Below are 18,936 nucleotides of genomic sequence, written 5' to 3' on the forward strand. Positions count from 1 at the left end.
TCTGTAATGCTAACTAGGAAAATATTTGGAGGTTTTAAAGCAGGATGTGCAGTTCATGCTGGTTACTGAGTGATAAATGATACAGGCTGCACAGAAAAACTATACAAACACATTATTTCAGCTAGCACAGCAAAACACTTCAGCTATAAATTAAATGTAACTGCAGTCTTGTGGTCCTTGTCAGCTATTTACAAGCCTCTTGAAATATTTCCTTATCTGACTTTCTCATAAGAAATTAGGCAATTATAGTATAAGTCTGAAGCCAGAGAACATCAAATAGTGAATCATTATGGCATCATTACGTGGAAGTAGGAACAGGGGGAAGGCTAAAAGAAAACCCAAAGGCTTTTCATCTATTCAGGAAATCTATTTTAAATTTAATTGAAATAAAAGTCTTAAATAAGTTTAATGTGATTCTGAGGAAAAGACAGTTGCACAATGAAGAGGTATTTGCAGTCTGAAATTCAACTTTGTGATGTTCGGGATATTTCTAAACAGGAAAAAAAAATTTCCTGTCATTGAACTAGTCACAAATCTTTGTATAGGGAATCTTTCATGGAAGAGAAAGGTAAATGTGGTCTGCAAGTCCAGTGACTCAGGAGTTTCTTAAAGATGAGGGGGAAAGGAAATGCATCAGTGTATATGCATTCCTAATTAACTCTTAATGGCAAAGTAAATGTATTATCTATATTTAGGTATCTATGAAAATATTGTGTTGTGTAACAACTATCATAAGTCTTTCAGGACCAATATAGTTGGGATTTTGAATTTTGTGGGTATGCTTGTTTTGGTTTGGGGTTTTTCACAATTTGAATATTGACTTAATTTCTTCTCTTCTGATTCAGCTTTAGAGCACATTTCAAGATAATTAATGCATTTTGGTTTTCTTTTCTGGGTCAAAATTCCAGCTTGGTTAAAAAATAATTACATTCCCTATAAACCTAATCAGACATTCCAAATATGTCCAGCTCCCCTGAGCATCAAAAGGAGGAGGGATCAGCAAGGCTTGATCACAATTAAACAGTTTGGAGGTAACATCTTTTGACATTGTCCATAGCAGATGGAGATAAAATGAGCTAGTGGTCTTCAGGAAAGGAGTTGCTGATATCCTATTCTGCTAGTGTTTTATACAAGAGCATCCTGTGTTTGGTATTGGTTAGTCCTAAGAATGTGATTCTACTTGAGTTTGCACCTGAGTACTCACCTGAAGAATGTGAACCTAATATTTTTTTCCTGACCTCAAATGTGCTGTAAGGCAACAAATGGCTAAAATTTCATTTTGTGAAGGATGGGAATGCTCTGTTAACGTAGTTCAAGATATGTAATTCCTGATTTGGGAAATGACAGGGCTGAGAACTGAATATTTGGGATAAATGGAGTACTGGGTCACTAGGTCTACATGAAATACAGCTGAGAAATGTGTAGGTAATAATGACAGCTGGCAATGGCATGCCACAGTTCACAAAAGACAAGCTGTAGCAAATGAGTCAAGAAAAGGAAATCCTTGATGTTATTCTGAAAGAAATTATTAAAATCAATTTTAGAATATTCAGCTTGGATTCAGAGCAAACCATATTACTCCTAATAAGGATGTGAATATTTTAACATCAGTATTTAACCCACTCTTGGCATGGACTCACACCACTTACAAAAATGGTAAAAATGGTTCACCTATACAACAGTGAAGGACATAGAGATCCTGAAAAAGAGGGCTTGCTGAGCAAGTTCATTTTCCAGTTTAGGAACACCAAACAGTTTCCCAGAGCAAGTGTTAGCTATGCTTTTTCTTGTGTTGTGCCTGTCTTCTAATCCTTTCCTCTCAATAAACACACAGGCCTCACTGTTTGTTGTCAGGAAAAGTGGAAGTCACGAAATGTGAATAATGCTGACACACACATTTCTAAGGGCCTGAGAGAAAATGAGGATCCATCATGCAAGGTGCTGTCTAAACATGTAGCCAGTGCTTAGAGTCTGAGTAAATAAAACAGGAACAGAAAAGTTCAGTGACTTGCAGCAACCCATGAGAAGAAGGAACAGGCTGGAGTCAGTCCAGCTGCTCTGACACCTCGTCCATTGCCTTTTCCACTGGATACTGCTGAACTGACATCTCAGATGGTGCACAAAGTAGGGGATGATATATACCACATGGGAGGCTTATCACAGTTATCTCTGCAGTGTCTGGCACCAGGAGGATTTAAAAAACAGACATCAAATTATAGAGGCATAGGTCTATCCCAAGCATGTCTGTGCAGTAATGCATAACTGCTTGATTATTGCCAATGAAATAAATCCTAGTGCTGCTACTCACCTCTACCTGTCTCCAAATATGTTGAGATCAGTGTCTAGATTTATTTCTTGGTCTTGGTCTCAGGTGTAGCAATTAAAGAAATGTTCTGTATTGCTGAGAGCACCAGATGTGTGCAGTGGAGCATCCTGTACTGACAAGCATTTTGCTTTTAATAGTTCCTTTGGGTACACCTTGGCATCTGGTTTTATTTTTCTGTTTATACTTTGTTTTTCTGTTTTATGGAACTATTTCCTTGATGGGGTTTTTCTGTTTCTTGCCTTGGAGAATGGTTTGGGGTAGCATGGATTATGGCATAGCAGCATTAAGAGTTGTCTCCTGTTTCTGTTTTCAGTTTTTAAGTTCATTCTAAGTTCTCCATTTGACTGCTTCTGTATGGAATAAACAAAGAAAAATATCCACTGATTCTGAAAACTGAATTGTGAATCATGCTGATGTCTTCCTGGACTTTCTTCATGTCTCTCTTGTCTTCCTGGACTTGGGACCAAACTTAACATATATATGACAAGATTTCTGTGGAAGCAAGGTTGAAGAACAAGGCTTTTCAGTTATAGAAGTTGCAAACCTTCTTTCACCTGCACCCTAGAAATGGTGGCACCTAGAAGGTGACAGGTGATTTTCCCTTGAAGTCTGTCTGCAGATTTTGTCCTCTAATCCAACTTTCAGATGGTTCTTCACTGCTGAGTTGCAATCTCAGTGCTAGGGTGCAGCAGCAGGCATATTCTGATTTAGAGAAGTCTGATCTATTCTTCTCTGAGATATTTTCTACCAAGTTGAGAGTGCCATGATGGATGTGACTAGCTGAGAAGGGCTACAGACTATGTTTATTCCTATAATTAGAGAAGAAAGTCTTTCCTGACTTCTCCAAGTGGTTATCTTTACTTCCTAAAGAGTGAAACTTGACTACTTTGACTAGAGTATGAGCAGTGTTAAATGTTACTCACTGTGGTGAATGCTATTTCTTCAAACTAATACAGGCAGTCAAAAAAACAGATCTTCAGATACTTATTATTTACAAGGAATGTTGGGTGTATCATGGCACCATGACCAATGGTATCAGGGTCTAATGCTGGAACTTCTTATCTCACCAAAACCTCATTTATTTAATTTTTAGAACCACAGTTCAGGTGAAACCATGATAAGCAAAAGATTAAAGCTCTGTCAGATAAAATTCTGTACTATTTCAACTATCCTAGTTTTCAAAAGAGAATGAAATATGCAATAATTCACACAAACATAAATATTGAATAACCATTGTGATCGATTGCATTAATAGATGAGTAAAAGCATATTTGATTTAGTGCTCTGCTGATGGTGTCAGCAGATTACAAGGACTAACCTGTCTACTGCAATGTTACCCATCAAATAGCTGTAATTCAAATCTTTCCTCTTTTGTTTTTTTCCCTCTCAGAAAAATAGCATAGCCAGAATAAATAACAGCCTTTACATAGTTCTGTTTCTCTGGAGACAAATCCAGATCTTACCCATCCAATTTCATGCACATGAATATTCCTGTTGATTAGGACAGGACAGTTTTTCACATCCACAAATCATTGTGGAATTTGGAGCCATAATGTGTCAAATTAATTCCTGACCTCACTCAGCTACCTGTGCATCCACTTGGCCTGACACCACAAGACAGAATTTGGGCATAAATTTGGTGTGAGAACTCTAGAAGCACAAATAGGAGCCAGGCTGCCACTGATGGAGATCAGGTCCCATCCTGCCCTCTCTCCTCCTGTTTTGTAGGGATGGAGGTTAACAGGCATTCCTAACTATGCATGGCATCCTACTCCTTAATGCTGACACAAATGCACTGTTTCCTAGGAGATAGCTCAAAATCAAATAAATTATTTCAGAGATATTCATGTTAAATGGTTCCATGGAGTTCATCTTTATATAAAACTCCTGTTACCAATTAGCTGGCTATAGATCAGGGCTATGAGATGTGGCAGATATGATCTATTTCCCTCTCCACTGTGTGACAAAAGCTGTGTGTGGCCAGACCCCCAAACCCCTTTTCCTGTGTCGTGCTGCCAGCTGAGTGCTCCAGAGCCCCTGCATTCCTGCCCTGCTCCCTGGGGCCCCTGCTTCCCCCTTGTGCCCTCACAGTAACATCTCCCACAGTCTGAGGAAAAGTGTGAGTGATGTTAGCTGGAGGATTCCTCTTTCTGTCATCATGGGCCCAGGGTGGTGCAGTGCTTCAGGGCCCAAAGCCTTGAGGCTGCGGTTTGTTATCCCCCCTTGCATTTCAGAAGTGATAAATTCTGCTTTGATTAGCTCTCCTCCACCTCCAGTGGCTTTTCAGATTGCATCTAGTGAAAGAATTGACCATGAGCTGGCATTAAAGGTGTGCCTCTAGGAAATATATTACCTGAATAAAAATGTTCTAATTCAGAAATATCTTTCCCACCTTTTTATTGCCCTTGTTAGGGAAAAGTGCTCCACTTTAACCTCCAGCTAACTGATTACCTGCCAGCTCTGATGCTGTGCTCAGAATTAATGTGCTCCAAAAGCCAACAGAGATGACTTGTGTTTGGGCACCTCATGGGAAAGCAGGAGATGAAAAGCCTTAGGAAAACTTTGACAAACAACTTGGAGTGTTTGACCAGCTATGCACAGCTGCTGCATGGAGAATAAGTAACATGCCAAACAGAGACAAAAGGGGATCAGTAGGGAAGGCAGCTTTGGTACCAGCACTGAACATTTTGCTCTCAGGAAAGGAGAGGAAATATCTTGAATTACCTGTAGGAGGTGTGCCTGCTTTTGCTAATACATGTGCATGGTTAATGAATTCCTACCCAGCAGATCCTGCACCAATGTATGCTGGAATTCTCTCTGAGGTCATTGGAGATACATCCATGCACAGCACCTTAATTTGATTGATTGCATCCCACCCATCTAAACATGCCTCAAAGAGTTGTTTGCAGAGCCACAATCTCTCTGCCCCCTCCAATTCCCTGTTTGAGGTGATAATGTCTCCTCATAAATCCTGGGTATGATAGCACCAGCACGACCCATCACTTCATTACACCAGAGTTGTGTGGTGCACTCAGGAGGAGTTTATCTGGACAGAGTGGATCTGCTCCAGGAACAAATAAAGGAGTGAGGAATCTGATTATTTCTGAGCCAATTCTGTACGAGTTACAGCTTCTCAATTTTCCTGATGTCAGCTAGTTTTACTTGTTTAGTTTTCCTTCCTCACACAGGAGGTGAAATATTTAGCTAGCACAGACATCTTGATGAGCTGCTGGTGTTAGGAAAGCCAACCTGAAATTTGGATCAGGTTAGGATAGAATTTATCTTATTCATCATTTTGTCATTTGGGAATTGGTTGTTTTGGTGCATGCCAGCCTTGTTCCAGAGTTGGGGATCCCCTCAGTGTCAGGAGCAGGAGTGTGTTGGTTCCTCAGACACCCCTGTCTGTCTTACCCAGTGCTGGCTGGGAGGAGCAGCCCAATTTCCTTTGTGCAAATAAAAAATCCTTGCACAGATGCAATTTCTTGGCGACCAGGTACAGTGGACACAGGACAGCATCTTTCACTGCCAGCATGAAGGGATTAAAGGGAAATGCTCTACCCACTCTGCATTGCTTCAGACATGAGTAGTAGGGGAAAAGAACTACTTCTTCTACTTTATTTATTATTTCAAGTGTTTCTTTATGATTACTTCCTAGTGATTTCAGAGATAGCTGTTCTATCTTGGCCTTGCACTAGCTTGTTTAGTCTGATGCAATATATCATTTGTTTATTTCTTCCAAGGAACTACTTTTTCCATGTATTTACTTAGTGTTTATATTTGCTTAATGCATGTCTTTCAGCAAGACTTTCAGACTTCATTCAATGATTGCTGGAATTTCCTATGTGTTCCAAAGCATAAAAATTACATCTGTGTGTTGAGCCTTCCCTTGCAAAATTCCTCTGCGATTCTCCTGTGCAAGTTTTGCAGACTTGATGGGCTTAGCAGACAGAACTCTTGCAGGCACTCACTGAAGTTTTAAAGTATTTAATTGGTCTTGAATGTATAATGCAGCTTCCAAATGCAGGACTGAGGTATTTGCTGATCCCTTTTTTCTGTTCTGCAGGTTTGAGTTGTCAGTTCTAGGTAGGCTGACACTTGCAGAGAGGAGTTGTGAGCTGTGGTGGTTTTCAGCAGAAAAGGAGATGTTGCTAAGGGGAACTGGTGGGTGTATGTCCTTAACTGCAGCACAGTGACAGCTCCTCAGTTACTGCTGTTGGCACCTCTTTTTAGTCTGCGCCTGCTCTGAAGTTTTGAGTAAGCAAAAAATCTCATTCCACAGAAGCACTTTTACCCTTTTATAAAATTTTTGTTTACTTATCACATTTTTTCATCTGTTTTTTTTTTTTTTTTTCCACTCAGGTTTTCATTTGGTTGGGAAACACTTCTGCAAGGCTGTATGGAAAAGTGATCTGGGTGTTTTGTCCTGCTCCCTCCCAGGTGAGTGCCTGCCTGCTCCCAGTGCTCCCACACCTTTTGGGTGAGCATATTCCTGTGCTGCACACTCAGAACTGGTGAAAAGTTAACTTGCTTGTTGAATTTAGTTTCAAATTCTTACCATACTAGGGAATTCATTATTTTCTAGGACCTAAGCACCAACACAGAATTCTTACCAGTAACTAAGTACCAGGTGGCATCTTCAGCACCACATGCAGAAATTAAACAAATCATTGTATTAAGAAATTGTGCTGTAAACTTGCATCAATAACTGAATGGGAACTCTCTCTTACCTAGCAGCTATACGAATTTATTTAACTCATTTCTAATCAGGTAGAGGCTTAGAGAGAATTGAGAATAAACATTTGGATTAAGAAACAACATTTTGATTTTAGAGCTGTGCCTTTTCTGCCATGCTGTGTGAGAATTGTGGTGTGGGGAGAGTTCACTGCCCAGTGTTTTCTCTGTGGGGAAGAATCTCTATCAAATCACACTTTGTTAGTTGAGGGCAGGAGAAAAATCCTCTAGAAAATATAAATCTACAGTGTTTTTGTTGTGTTTCCTTTTAAAATAGATGGCAATTAGTCCATTCATGTTCTTGTCCTTTTGTCTGTGATTCCTTAGTGCCAAGAAACCCGTGTGTGTTTTTACAACTCCCATTCATTCATCCATCTTTGAATTTTTAAATTAGTATTTCTGTCTTCTGAAAATAAAACTTCCATTCCATGTGGCCTGGAATGATGACAGCCTAAATTTGTTATGAATGCCCAAAATAAAATTTTATTTTCTTATTGAAAACCTCTTTCATTAAAATAACAAGTGAGTATATATTCATTGCCAAAATTCTGAAGAATGTCAAATCACTAAATGGGAGAAATTACTAACTAGACACCTGGAATTGGAGTTTCTTGAGTAATAAACTGGCTTTTGACAGCTGCAGCCTTTTTTTTTTTTTTTTTTGCAGGTGCAAAAAAGAACATTTTCTTCTTTTTGTTTTATCTGCTTTACATTACTTAATGACTAGAATATTCCAAGTTGGGAAAACAACTGGTAGTTGAAAGAACAGGAAAATTTGCTTATCCTTCCCCATTTTATGAGTAAAAGGTGGGAGGGAGGGAGGGAAGATGTGAGATCAACCAGTTCTAATCTTGAAGAACAGGGAAGCAAGGAAAAAACAGCTCAGCTGCTTTATTGCTGCTGATATTTGCACTGTTCAGTACATCAGCTGCCTTGAAATGCAAAGAATATTTTGATATTTCCTAAAATATGCAGGACACAATGTAGTTCCACTTAAACAATTATGTTCTTCTGGGTATTTTTGTTCAGAAGCAGCATGACACAAAGCACACATTAAAAAGTAAATCAGGTGACTAAAAATTCCATGTCCTGTTTTCTCATAAATCAAACATAAAAATCAAACCCCAGAATAAATGCTTAGATATATAGTGACATGTGATATTAGTGTATTCTCTTAGTTAACAAAAACAAAAACAAATACCAGCTCAGAGCAGCCCTTCTTTGCAATTAAGCATTTTTATTAGTTGTCAGTCTCTGAGAATAACACTTTGTCATGAATATCTGCTAGAAAGCACAACTGCAATGCAAATTAAATTATTTAAATCATGATTTAAATCACAATTAACAAAACTGATTTAAATCAAAGTGATATAAATTGGTCCATCCTGCTTTAAAATTAATGTGCTTTGAAAGCATGCTCCTATCAGTGCTCTGACTCAGTGGGCTCTCCATATCACTCAAGTTTTAATAATCAGAGCAAGGGATGGAATTTTTATTTAGTCCAACAGTCTCAATCTGTGAATACAAGACCTCTGAAGAATAGATTAGCATTTATAATTGCTAGATTGATCAGTAATGCAAATTAAAAATGGGGATTTCAAAACAAATTAAGCTTTGCAGTAGATCATATGGAGACAGACAGACAGTGGTGTAATTAAAAGGTTCCCCTCATCCTTCAATCACTGAATTCTTCATGGTGCCTTGCTGCTCTGCAGCCTCTGGAGTCTCAATGCCCAAAGAATAAACTGTGATAACTGAAAGAACAACAAGGGCTCTTTGAGGCTGGCAAGTCCCTGCAAGGGCTGTCGCTGCTTTGTGTCGCTCCAGGCAGACTTGTGTGTTTTGGGGCCAAGATTAGGATGTTTAGGCTAGGGGTAAATGGGTTTATAATTAGATATGTTCCAGCCCTTGACCTATTAATTGAGGATCATACCTCCCTCCATCTACCCTCCACCTGTAATGAGACTGTGATTTAAAGCAGTTGAGGGGAAATGGTCCTTCTGTACCCACACACTTTGCTGCTTCAGTGTGCCTGTCCTGTGCTCTGCTGGGAGCCTTTCTGTCCCTCTTTGAGATATCTCATGAGCAGGACACTGTGCCAATATCTGTGATGCATTTATTTATTTATAAAACTAAGAGCTTAGATCCCATCTGGAGAAAACCACCCTATCTGCATTGGCAATGTTTCTCCTCAGGCAGAAAAGCAGTCATAGCTGGAGAGGATGGAGTGGATTTTGGTGGCACCATGCAGAATCTGAGGAGGTCTGAGACTGCTCCTTCCATGCTGAGACAGCTGCAGACCCCTGTGGGGTGTGGGGAAAGAGAAGGGCAGTCTAAGGATGACCTGGATGGAATGGGAAGAGTGGTCACCTGTGAGAGCAAACAGCCTTGGTCTCTCCTACTGCAGGTGCCCCAGCCCCTGGGAAATCCTTGCCAATCCCTGCAGCTGATGGAGAACTCCAAATTTTCTGTGTGGTGGTGTCCCCAGCAGCAGAAGAGAAGCTGACCACACTTTGGGGGTAGGTGTATGATGTGTCTCTGACACGGCTCACAGACTCAAAGAAAATTACTTTTGTACCTTCAATGCACATCTTGGAATGTGCTGATTTGGAAGGAATACACAAGGATGGTCGAGTCCAATTCTTAGCCCTGCAGAGGACAGAGTGCTCTCAAGAGTGCCTGACAAAATTGCTGAAACACTTCTTGAGCTCTGCCAGGCTTGGGGCTGTGACCACTTCCCTGGGTGCCACCCCTGATAACTGAAGATGAATGCAGAAGAAATATTCCCTTTTTTTTTTGTAATGTGTGTGCTTCCACAGTCCTTACCAAAACTGAGCCATTGGAAATTAATGCATACTACATGACCCATTAGTCTAACCCCGTGGAAAATATTAGATTATGCAGATGTTTATGCACATCCTTTGTGTAATGGTAGAGCTATTGTGTAACTTGCCTTTTTTTTCTATGAGCTAACTTACACCAGGGGAAGCTGGTAGTACTATCTTCTGATCACAGAGCTCCAGAAGGATATAAATAGGGAATGAAGAATGAATAGTGGTATTAAACACTTGCTCTGGCTGTAATTTTTTTTGCTAAGCTTATAAATAGAAATAAAACCTAAACAACCCAAACTAAACAGACCGGAATAAACACAGAACTGTGGCAGGTATTGTCATCACACGAGTCAATGCTCTCTTGGTTAATGACAAAGCAAAGCCAGGAAGGAGCCTTAAAAGTGTCCAAGTGTGAGCAGTGGAAATGCAGAATGGTGTTCTAGGAGGCAGAGCAGAGATGGGGAGCCTGAGCCCTGGCTGGTGGCACAGAGCTGGGGGTGCACAGCATCAGGTGAGGCAGGTGGGCACAGACCTCTCCTTCCTTCCAGGGCCACCCCAGCCCCTTCCAGCTGAGATGCTCCTGGCCTCTGTCATCCAGAGATTGGCAAAATTGGGTGGTAGGTGAAGAAATGGTGGTGAGGGGGATAATGATGAGGCTCCTGAATAGTCAGCCAAATATTTGCAATATTTTTGAAAATTTTGGCAGTCAGAACAGGATTGCAGCCTGGAAGAAAAAGACTTGTGTGTCTTGTTGAGTGGATGTTTGCAGCTGCTGGTAATGGTATTGGCAATAGGAGCTAATTAATAATTGGAAAGTTATTGCTTTTTAATGCATGCAAACATTGTGCAACTGCCACAGACATTCAGTTAAACATGCCCTACTTTGCATGTCTCATTTTTTGTCATCTAAATAAATTGCAGGTTGTTGAACAATCTTTTTCTTTCCAACACTATATTATTTGCTAAAAAAAAATTCTTTTTTTTTTTCTCCTCTAAGAAGAATGAAATATTGCACATGGCCTTTTTCCAAAATCAAAGCTCTTTAGTATGGTTAGCCTATCTGGTCTATCTTATTACTGATATTTATACAGATGTACTGGCAAAAACAAATTTATTGCAGTATTTATTGTGCTGAATTTGAGATTATTTATAATGTGGTTAGATGGCTATTTATTACACATGCCACAGTAGCAATTTAACAGCTATTCTATAGCTGTCTAGCTGGAATTAGGATATAAACCAGAATTTATTGTATTTTAGCCAGAAAATGTTATATGAAGAGTAAATTCTAAGAATGACACAGCCATCAGAGTAATGAAGGGACCAGGAAGAAGAAGGTAGTTTTAAACAGCAATTCTCAGCCAAACCGAAGGAGGGAAATATTTGGGATTTGAGGAAGTCCAGGTGCAGATTTCAGGTTCTCTAAAGTGCACTAGCACTCTGCTTAACAGCTGACCTTTCCTTCATGAAATGGACATTTTTCATTTAGAAAAGGAAATGAGAGTCATCTTCTTTGATTTGTTTTGTGCTGATTAAGTAGAGTTTAAAAAAAGTTTTATGGCACCATTTTCTCAAGGAACAATTTCATAAGAATCAAGCATTTCACAGGCAGGTGTTACTTTGGTGGTTTTAATATGTTGTGTTAAGGTGGTATTGACTAGTGTATTTCTGTGATGACTTTTTTTCTATATTAGTGTTTTTTAACTCTGCATTTAACTGGTGTGAAAGCCTTCTGCAACATCAGGACAAAAACCTTAAATTTCTATTAAAATATGTGGATATTTTTCTTATTTTAAACAGAAAATGAATGCACATATTGAATGTCTGATGAAGAAATGTAGATGAGACTCCCCTGCAAGGAAGAGACTGCAAGTGTAAAAAATTTCAAAACTAGTTACGAATTTCCTTTAAAAATAGACTCCTGTAACCTTTAGAAAATGCAGATTCTTTAGGGAAATAATTCCCCCATTTTCCTATACAGACACAGACCATCTTAAAATACTTCACCAAGAGAAGTCAGTCTCTCTGTTTAACAAATAATCCCATTTCTGTGGGAGGATGTGGAGGAGGGAGGAAATGAGGCCATGGAAGGGTTTGCAGGTGTGAGGGTGAAGCTGGGCAGCCACTGCTTGTGAAGGTGCAGTGCAGGCAGCACAGAGTGAAGGGAGCTGCTCTCCTCCTCCTCCTCCTGCCTCCTCCTGGCATTTCCTGGGGCAAAGGAGTGTTTGTGCACAGTGCCACTGCTGTAAGGAGCTGCAGACCCCATCCAGCTCTTGCCTTTCCAGCCCAATCCAAATTGTCCACTCTGAGTCCCATGGGAACACCCTCCTGCATATGAATAATAATCACAGGATGGCAGCTGTTGTGGACCAGTAAATACATATTTATCTCTTGATTCTTGCAGGTGGAGGAACACAAATATTCCAGCCTTCAGATGAGATGCTGAGCAGCACAGAGGAAGGAGATCATGGGGGGAAACCTCTTTGTCCAGATTGCACCTGCATTGAGATAAGTTTGTGATGATTTTTTAGAGTGTAGCTGCCAACTAAGCTCAAATTAAGTTGGTGAGAAACTACAGTAGGTAATTCAAAGAGACTATACATTTTCTTAAATGCATTAGCTGCCCATTGAGGGTTGAAGAGAACATAGCTAAAAATAATTACATATGAATTATTAAGTTCAAATAGAATGTGTTACTTTGCTCACACAAAACTTCAAGGGAGACAAATCAGAGAGGTTTATTAGCATATTGTGCTTTTTCAACAAGCCTTACAAGGAAGGGAAAATATAATAGTGTAAAGGAGTTGAAGATTTATGTTTCCATAACAGCTGTATCTGTACTATCCTACCTGTGAAATTTATTCTCTGTGGGTGGTGATGCTGTTGAATATTTTTTATTCCTCTGCCATCTTTATTTTTTCCCCTGTAAGCTGCTCTATTAACATGCAATCCTCTCCTACCTAGAACTTTCTTCAGCTGCATTACACCTGAGCCAGGGGTTTTGCAGGGAGCAAAGGGCAGCATGCAAAACTAATCATAAACACACTCCCAAAAATTCATTTTCATTTGAGCTCACTCACTCTAGTCATTCTCTTGAGGCTTGATTTGGAGCACAGAAGAATCCAAAGGGGACTCAGTGTGGTGTGGGTCAGGTTTTCAGGTCACCTGTACATGACAAGGGGTGAATAATGAGCAGCACAGTGCCAGCCCCTTAGGCCTGACCCTGAGGATGGAGGTAAAAATTCGGCCACTGTTCAGTCTCAGGGATGGAGGAGAGCACAGGCAGCCACTGATTAACTGGGGCAAACTGTGCCCCTGAACGTTTTCTCTGTGGAATTTGCTCTTTTGTTGATGCCAATGGTCCAAGAAGTTGTTAGAGTCACTGCTGGGACTTGATATGGTTACAGATAAATTTCCATGTTCAATTATAAGAACTGTGATGACTGATTTGTCCCTTCCACTGGTACAAACAGGTCAGGATTAATACACATATTTTGCAAACCAAATTATGTACATTAAAAACTGTTTAGAGTGGATTTTTTCTTGGGTTTTTTGGAGGGATTTTTTGTTTGGTTTGGGATTTTTATTGTTGTTGTGGTGGTTTTTTGTTTTGGTATTTTTTTGTTCGGGTTTTTTTGTTTGTTTTGTGTTTTGTTTTGTTTTTGGGGTGGGGGGAGCATTTGAGGATTTTTTCCCTAATCAGAATCCTTTAAGTCAGTTTAAAAAGTTTGTTCTTGCCAACAGAAATGTTCTTTCCTTTAGTCCAGATTAGGGACTTGGATTGGAAATGGGATGTGGAGGTTCTGGCCCAGCTTTCTGTGCAGCCACATGTGAACACTTCATGCTGTGGCCCCTTGTTGCTGTCCCAAACTTTCCCCTGCTCTGCTTGATTTAAAGTCTGTGGGAGGTTGTTGTCATCTTTTTTAAGGACATCAGCAGGTATGATCCAAGACTAGGGATTCTGGACCACGGTAAAGTCTGAGAGCCTCTTGGTCAATTCCAAAACTCCCACCTCTTTCCACAGTGTTAGAAACAGATCCTTATTTAAATGCTTTTAGCTTTTATCATCTTTGATAAATCATTGAGCACTTATCATCTCTGTCTCCAAGGCTGCCCCTTCCTGGTGTCCTGTTGCTTTCCATACATTGGGTTCTGCTGTTGTCACAAAGGATCTGGGAACAGATATGTAACTACCAAGTGTAAGATGGATAAGTGCAGAAAAAGGACTGTTCAAGCCTGGAAACAAAAGAGTTAAAATATTTTCTCTTACCCACTTTCCAAAGATGACAGCCTTTCTATATAAAGTCTTCTGTCATTAATCCAATAAAGCTCTACTTTGTTCATCATTTACTACACTCTTGATTAAGCCATTCTAATATTTGTGCAGGGTAAGTACATAAATCATTGTTGCTCTTCTGTACATTTCTTTACTTATCTGGTTCTTTCAAGGTCAATAACCTACCTTACAACTTTCATCTGGTTTAAATATTCAGCTACTTCCTTTTACACCTCTCTTCCTTGCTCGTGTCCATTTGGATACCTGCAGCTGTATCTTCTCAAGTAGCTGTTGATCATGTCTCCTTGCTAAAGGTTGCTGACTTCATCAGCAGTAATGATACAAACTACATCTGTTAGGGTTCACTCACACCTCTCTTTTAGGAGAAAATACATTCTGACTTTATTGCTATTGGCCATTTCTTCTGCCTAGGAAACTCAGTGAGAAAAATTATATGCTGTAAAATATCCTCACCCTGACACGTGCAGGCTTTCAGTGCCCAGGTCATGCAGAGAAGCCAATCAATCCCTACTGACCTCCAGAAGCCTGAAATATATCTGAGTAAGGCCCTAGTCCAGCAATGCACTTAAGGATATGCTTATGTAAACATAGGATCCATCCCATTTTCAGTGCAATTTGGTGAGAAGTGCATTTCAGAGCAGGGCATCTCCAGGGATGCTCCTTTTTGCAAGGGCTGTGCAGGGTGAGACTGTGCCAGCTGCCACTCCAAGGTATCTGGTAATCTTGCACAGGACAAAGTAACTCTGTCTTACTTGCTGAGGTGCCACTGCTTTAGAATCAGTGTGCATTTCTGAGTGTGAACCCTTGTGCTCTGCAGAGTTGATGAGCTCTTGGGAGCTTGAGTTTCTCCTGCTGACTGTTTAAGAGAAAATTAAATTATTTAGGATTAGGTAGAATAATTGGGTGCTGCAGGACCTTACAGCTATGCCTGTTGTGTGCTGAGAGATCATCCTCTCTTCTGGCTTCATCAGTTCCTTGACCCAACTGTGTTGCTGCCACAAGAATGCCAGCTTGTACCAAAAACACAGGAGTGGAGTTTTGTCGTGGTTGTTTGCCAGGAGTGAGGCTGGAATAGTTACCACTATGGTATAGAAGGAAACGGGGCTGGAAAGGACCTGAAGAGTCACCTCATCCACCCCCACACAAACCACTCCTGACCTGTTTGTCCCAAGTGTTTTTTTAACCTGTCAGCCGTGGAGATCCCCCAGCCTGCCCAGGCAATCCCCTCCAGTGCCCAGTGACCCTGCAGCAGGGAAGTTATTCTAGCTCTGAACTCAGGTCTCACTTGATGCTTTTAAACACATTACTTTTTTTGTGCTTTCCCTGTGGATGTGGATAACAATTTATTGCCTTCCTCTTTGCATAAGCCATTTATATAATTGAAGACTCTTATCATGTCTCCTCTCTGTCTTCCCTGCTGTAGACTAAATAGCCCAGATAGGATGAAAGCTGGAATGGGGTGTCAGGGACAAGGAGTTAGAGGAGGAAATCAGAGAGGGATTAATTCTGCTTTCAGTCCATGTAGAAACAGACTTTTCCTTCTGAAGGATGGGGATGTGGGAGAGGAAAACAGGATGCTCAGTGTGTATCTGATTGATGGGCCACTGCCTCACAGGCTAAGGAAGAGGGGCTGGGATGACCCTACTATCCAGCCTCTGTGCTTGGAAATGAAGGCTTTAATTTCTTACATTGGTGAGCAGCATATCCAGCTCACACATCAGCTCCTGTGAGATGTATCTGGTTAACTTTCCGTGCATCACACAAGCTGTTTCAGGTGCTGTGTGTGCTACACCATCAGACAGCACGATGATGTAGCACCAGCACCATCCAGGCTGCCCACAAGAGCCCTGCCAGGGAGCAGGAGTCCTCTCCAGGATGGCAGAACTGTTCCTGCTGCCCTGACCCTGGCTCTGCTGTCACCCAGCATGGGGAGCCACCACCACACACACTGCCCACATGTGTTTCAGTTCCCTACATGTTTACAGCCCGGTTGCTGTAAAACCAGCACGTGGAACAGGCCAGTGCTGTCTGCTCCAGAAGTCCCTGGGGTGTGTTATGTCAGTGTCACATCCATGAAGGAAGCACAGTGAGAGCTCACAGTGACTTCTGTGCTCAGACCCTTCCCATTCTTCACAGCTGCTGCCAGAGCTGCAGCAGGTATGCAGCCATCACAGCCTGAAACAAAAACACCTCCCAGCCTGGACACTTCCAAAAGTGCAAGGTGATGGAAAAAAAAATGTTTCTTTGCTGCTTAAAGCTCCTAAACAGCTTTTGGTGACAGTTCTGCCTTGCTCTGAGCACTCCAGGAACAGCACATAAGGTGGAGCTGTTTTCCCTAGACTCCTGGTGACATGGGATCACAGGGTTATTTACATCAGAAAAGGGCTGGCCTTGAAGAAAGCAAAAATATTAAATGCTGTTTGGGACAGCAGGAAAGTTCATTGCATTTCAAGAGCACTGCAGACTAACTCCAGCACTCCCAGTCTCTCTTCCTCCCCCACTGGCTCATCCATCAGCTGTTAAGACTTTCCAGTTCAATTTCACAGTTAAAATAATCTTGACAAATTGCAATCCAATTGTTTGGTTGGTTTTCTTTCTCTTTTTTGTTTTTGCTCTCCCTATCCCCCGCCCTTCCTTCTCAGAGTGACTTTGAAGATGACATTTGTATTTCTGAATTAAAACCACATTTGCCCAATCTGCAGAGGGAGGAGGCAGGGGCAGAAGAGAGAAGAAAAGCTTTTGTTCTCCTCCTTGCAGTGACCCCTCACCTGCCAGGGCCAAGCTCCAAAATAATTTCTAACAGCTGAGGTTAGTCAGGGACACCTAATCCCGGAAAGCTGGCTCTGAATTCCAGCACCAGCACACAGTGTTTGAGTTTCATCAACAGCCATTCACATCTAATTCTCCCAAACCTCTGAAGTGTGAGTATATGTACAGGTGTGTGCTTATTTAATCAAAAATTACTTTATTTTTCATAAATCTGAGCCCAAATGGCATCAACAGCAGTGACAACATTATGTTTTTTAAAGCTAAGCAAGCTCAGGAGCTGTTTGAGGGTACCCTAAACAGCCAAGTTTACAGGATGCCCAAGAATTGTGATTCTCTACCAAAGGGAGGGCTGAGCCTCACTCCCTGATTTCCTGGAATGGAAAAGGATAGCTCTGTGCCAATGGAACTGGAAGATTGCTGCTGGGTGTGCTGAGACCTGTCCTGAGTGTTTGCAGAAGGGGTGTAAGGAGCATCCTGGCAGCACAACACAGAGAAACCCCCAGGGCTCAGCTGAGGGGAGGATGTGACAGCAACGGGCTCACCCTGGAAGAAATGCACCTTCCCAGGCATGAACAGGGACCAGAGCAGAGGTGTTGGGTAAAACTGCAGTTTTTTCCTCTTTGCAGTCAGTCAGCAGGAATAATGTGTTATTTTTCGCAGGAGAGTTTCCATTTTTTCAGATATAGTCCCTTAGTTGACCCCAAGTATTGGTGTCTCAAGGATAAAACCCCAGTTCTGTTGCATCCCTTCCCAGAAAGGAAATTTCCAGCAACTTTTCACTTTGTGGTGTTTGCTTTAAGACCATTCTCTTTTTATTAAGAAAAAAACTTTGGTTTTGCTGTTTAGCCAGTTGAAATGAGTAATGAAAATGTTATTTACATGGGACAAAGGAAATGTTTTCTTTGAAATTATTTCATCTAAGTAATTAATTACAATGGGAGTCCTTGGATTTGTGTAGTATACAGCATCCAGTCCTTGTTAGAGCAGGTCTTTGGCCAACCTGGTATAAATCATCCCATGGGAAAAAACAAGAGTAAAATGTGTCAGGTGTTTAAGGCTGACCATCCCATGGATTCAGTTCAATCTCCACAAGCAAACAATTAGGGTTTCTGAAAAGATGTCCTAAAAATATTGGAAGTTTCTGTGGAAGATTAAACACTAGAGAATATTGATAATTAAAAACATAGACTAGATATAAAAATTTATCTAGAGAAAACTCCTCCAGGGAATAGGTATTTTCTATTGTTCAGTGCAGACACCACTGAGAGCCTGCTAGCATGGAAAGTACTTGCTGTTGATGAAAAGTAATAATATAAATCCACAGTATGTCTGAATTTAAATCAGAAAGGGAAAAAATTAATAAAAAGAATTTAAGTATAACAGCACAATTCCCTCGAGAAGAAAAAGAATCTCATATTTGGAAGTGATTTCAATATAATAATCTTCAAATATTCATGGTTTCCAAAATGTGAGACAACAACTGTGTCCTGAGCTGATTTCAAAACCATGGAAAATAATATTGTTAAACACAAACACAGAAGAAAATGTGATATCAACAGAAAGTAAAGGGGGAAAATTGTCCAGGTCTGTGTGTCAAGAATGGTGAAAAACAGAGAGAAAAGGCTTCGACAGGAAAGCTGGAAAAGCCAGCCTGGAGAGGCAATGTCATTCCCAGCTCACAACACATCTGCGTGATTTGTGTGGCTGTGATCTCTTCCCCCTCGGCTCCAGCAGCCTCTCTCAGTGCTGCCTGCTGCCAAGAAGTAGGTCAGAGACCTATTTTTGTCCCTATTCCTCTGTGGCCACGTCGAGCTGCCTGCAGAATGAGCAGAAGGGAAGGGGTGACAGGCAGGGTCTGTCCTGAGCAGGGTGCCCCAGCGAGGATCCCCAACAGCAGGGATGGCCCTGGGAGTGCCCTCCCCTCTCTGCTTGCTGGAGAAGGACTTTAAGGGAATTAGAGACCGAGTCTGTGGTTAAAT

The 18,936-nt window shown here is 41.1% G+C and overlaps 1 long non-coding RNA gene across 8 annotated transcripts in view; it reads left to right on the plus strand.

The window, feature by feature from the left end:
• Nucleotides 1–18,936, plus strand: part of LOC130258382 (uncharacterized) — an 83,302-nt gene that overhangs the window by 42,362 nt on the left and 22,004 nt on the right. For 7 of the 8 annotated variants that reach the window (XR_008841496.1, XR_008841495.1, XR_008841497.1 and 4 more), the window contains 2 exons: nucleotides 6,686–6,763; nucleotides 12,296–13,830. This is a non-coding gene — a long non-coding RNA (uncharacterized LOC130258382). Of the gene's footprint in view, nucleotides 1–6,685; nucleotides 6,764–12,295; nucleotides 13,831–13,862; nucleotides 17,555–18,936 lie in introns of those variants that run through there. The other variant, XR_008841501.1, reaches the window with a different exon arrangement.

The sequence above is a fragment of the Oenanthe melanoleuca genome, chromosome 12, assembly GCF_029582105.1.
Source record: "Oenanthe melanoleuca isolate GR-GAL-2019-014 chromosome 12, OMel1.0, whole genome shotgun sequence".
In the NCBI taxonomy this organism is placed as follows: Eukaryota; Metazoa; Chordata; class Aves; order Passeriformes; family Muscicapidae; genus Oenanthe; species Oenanthe melanoleuca.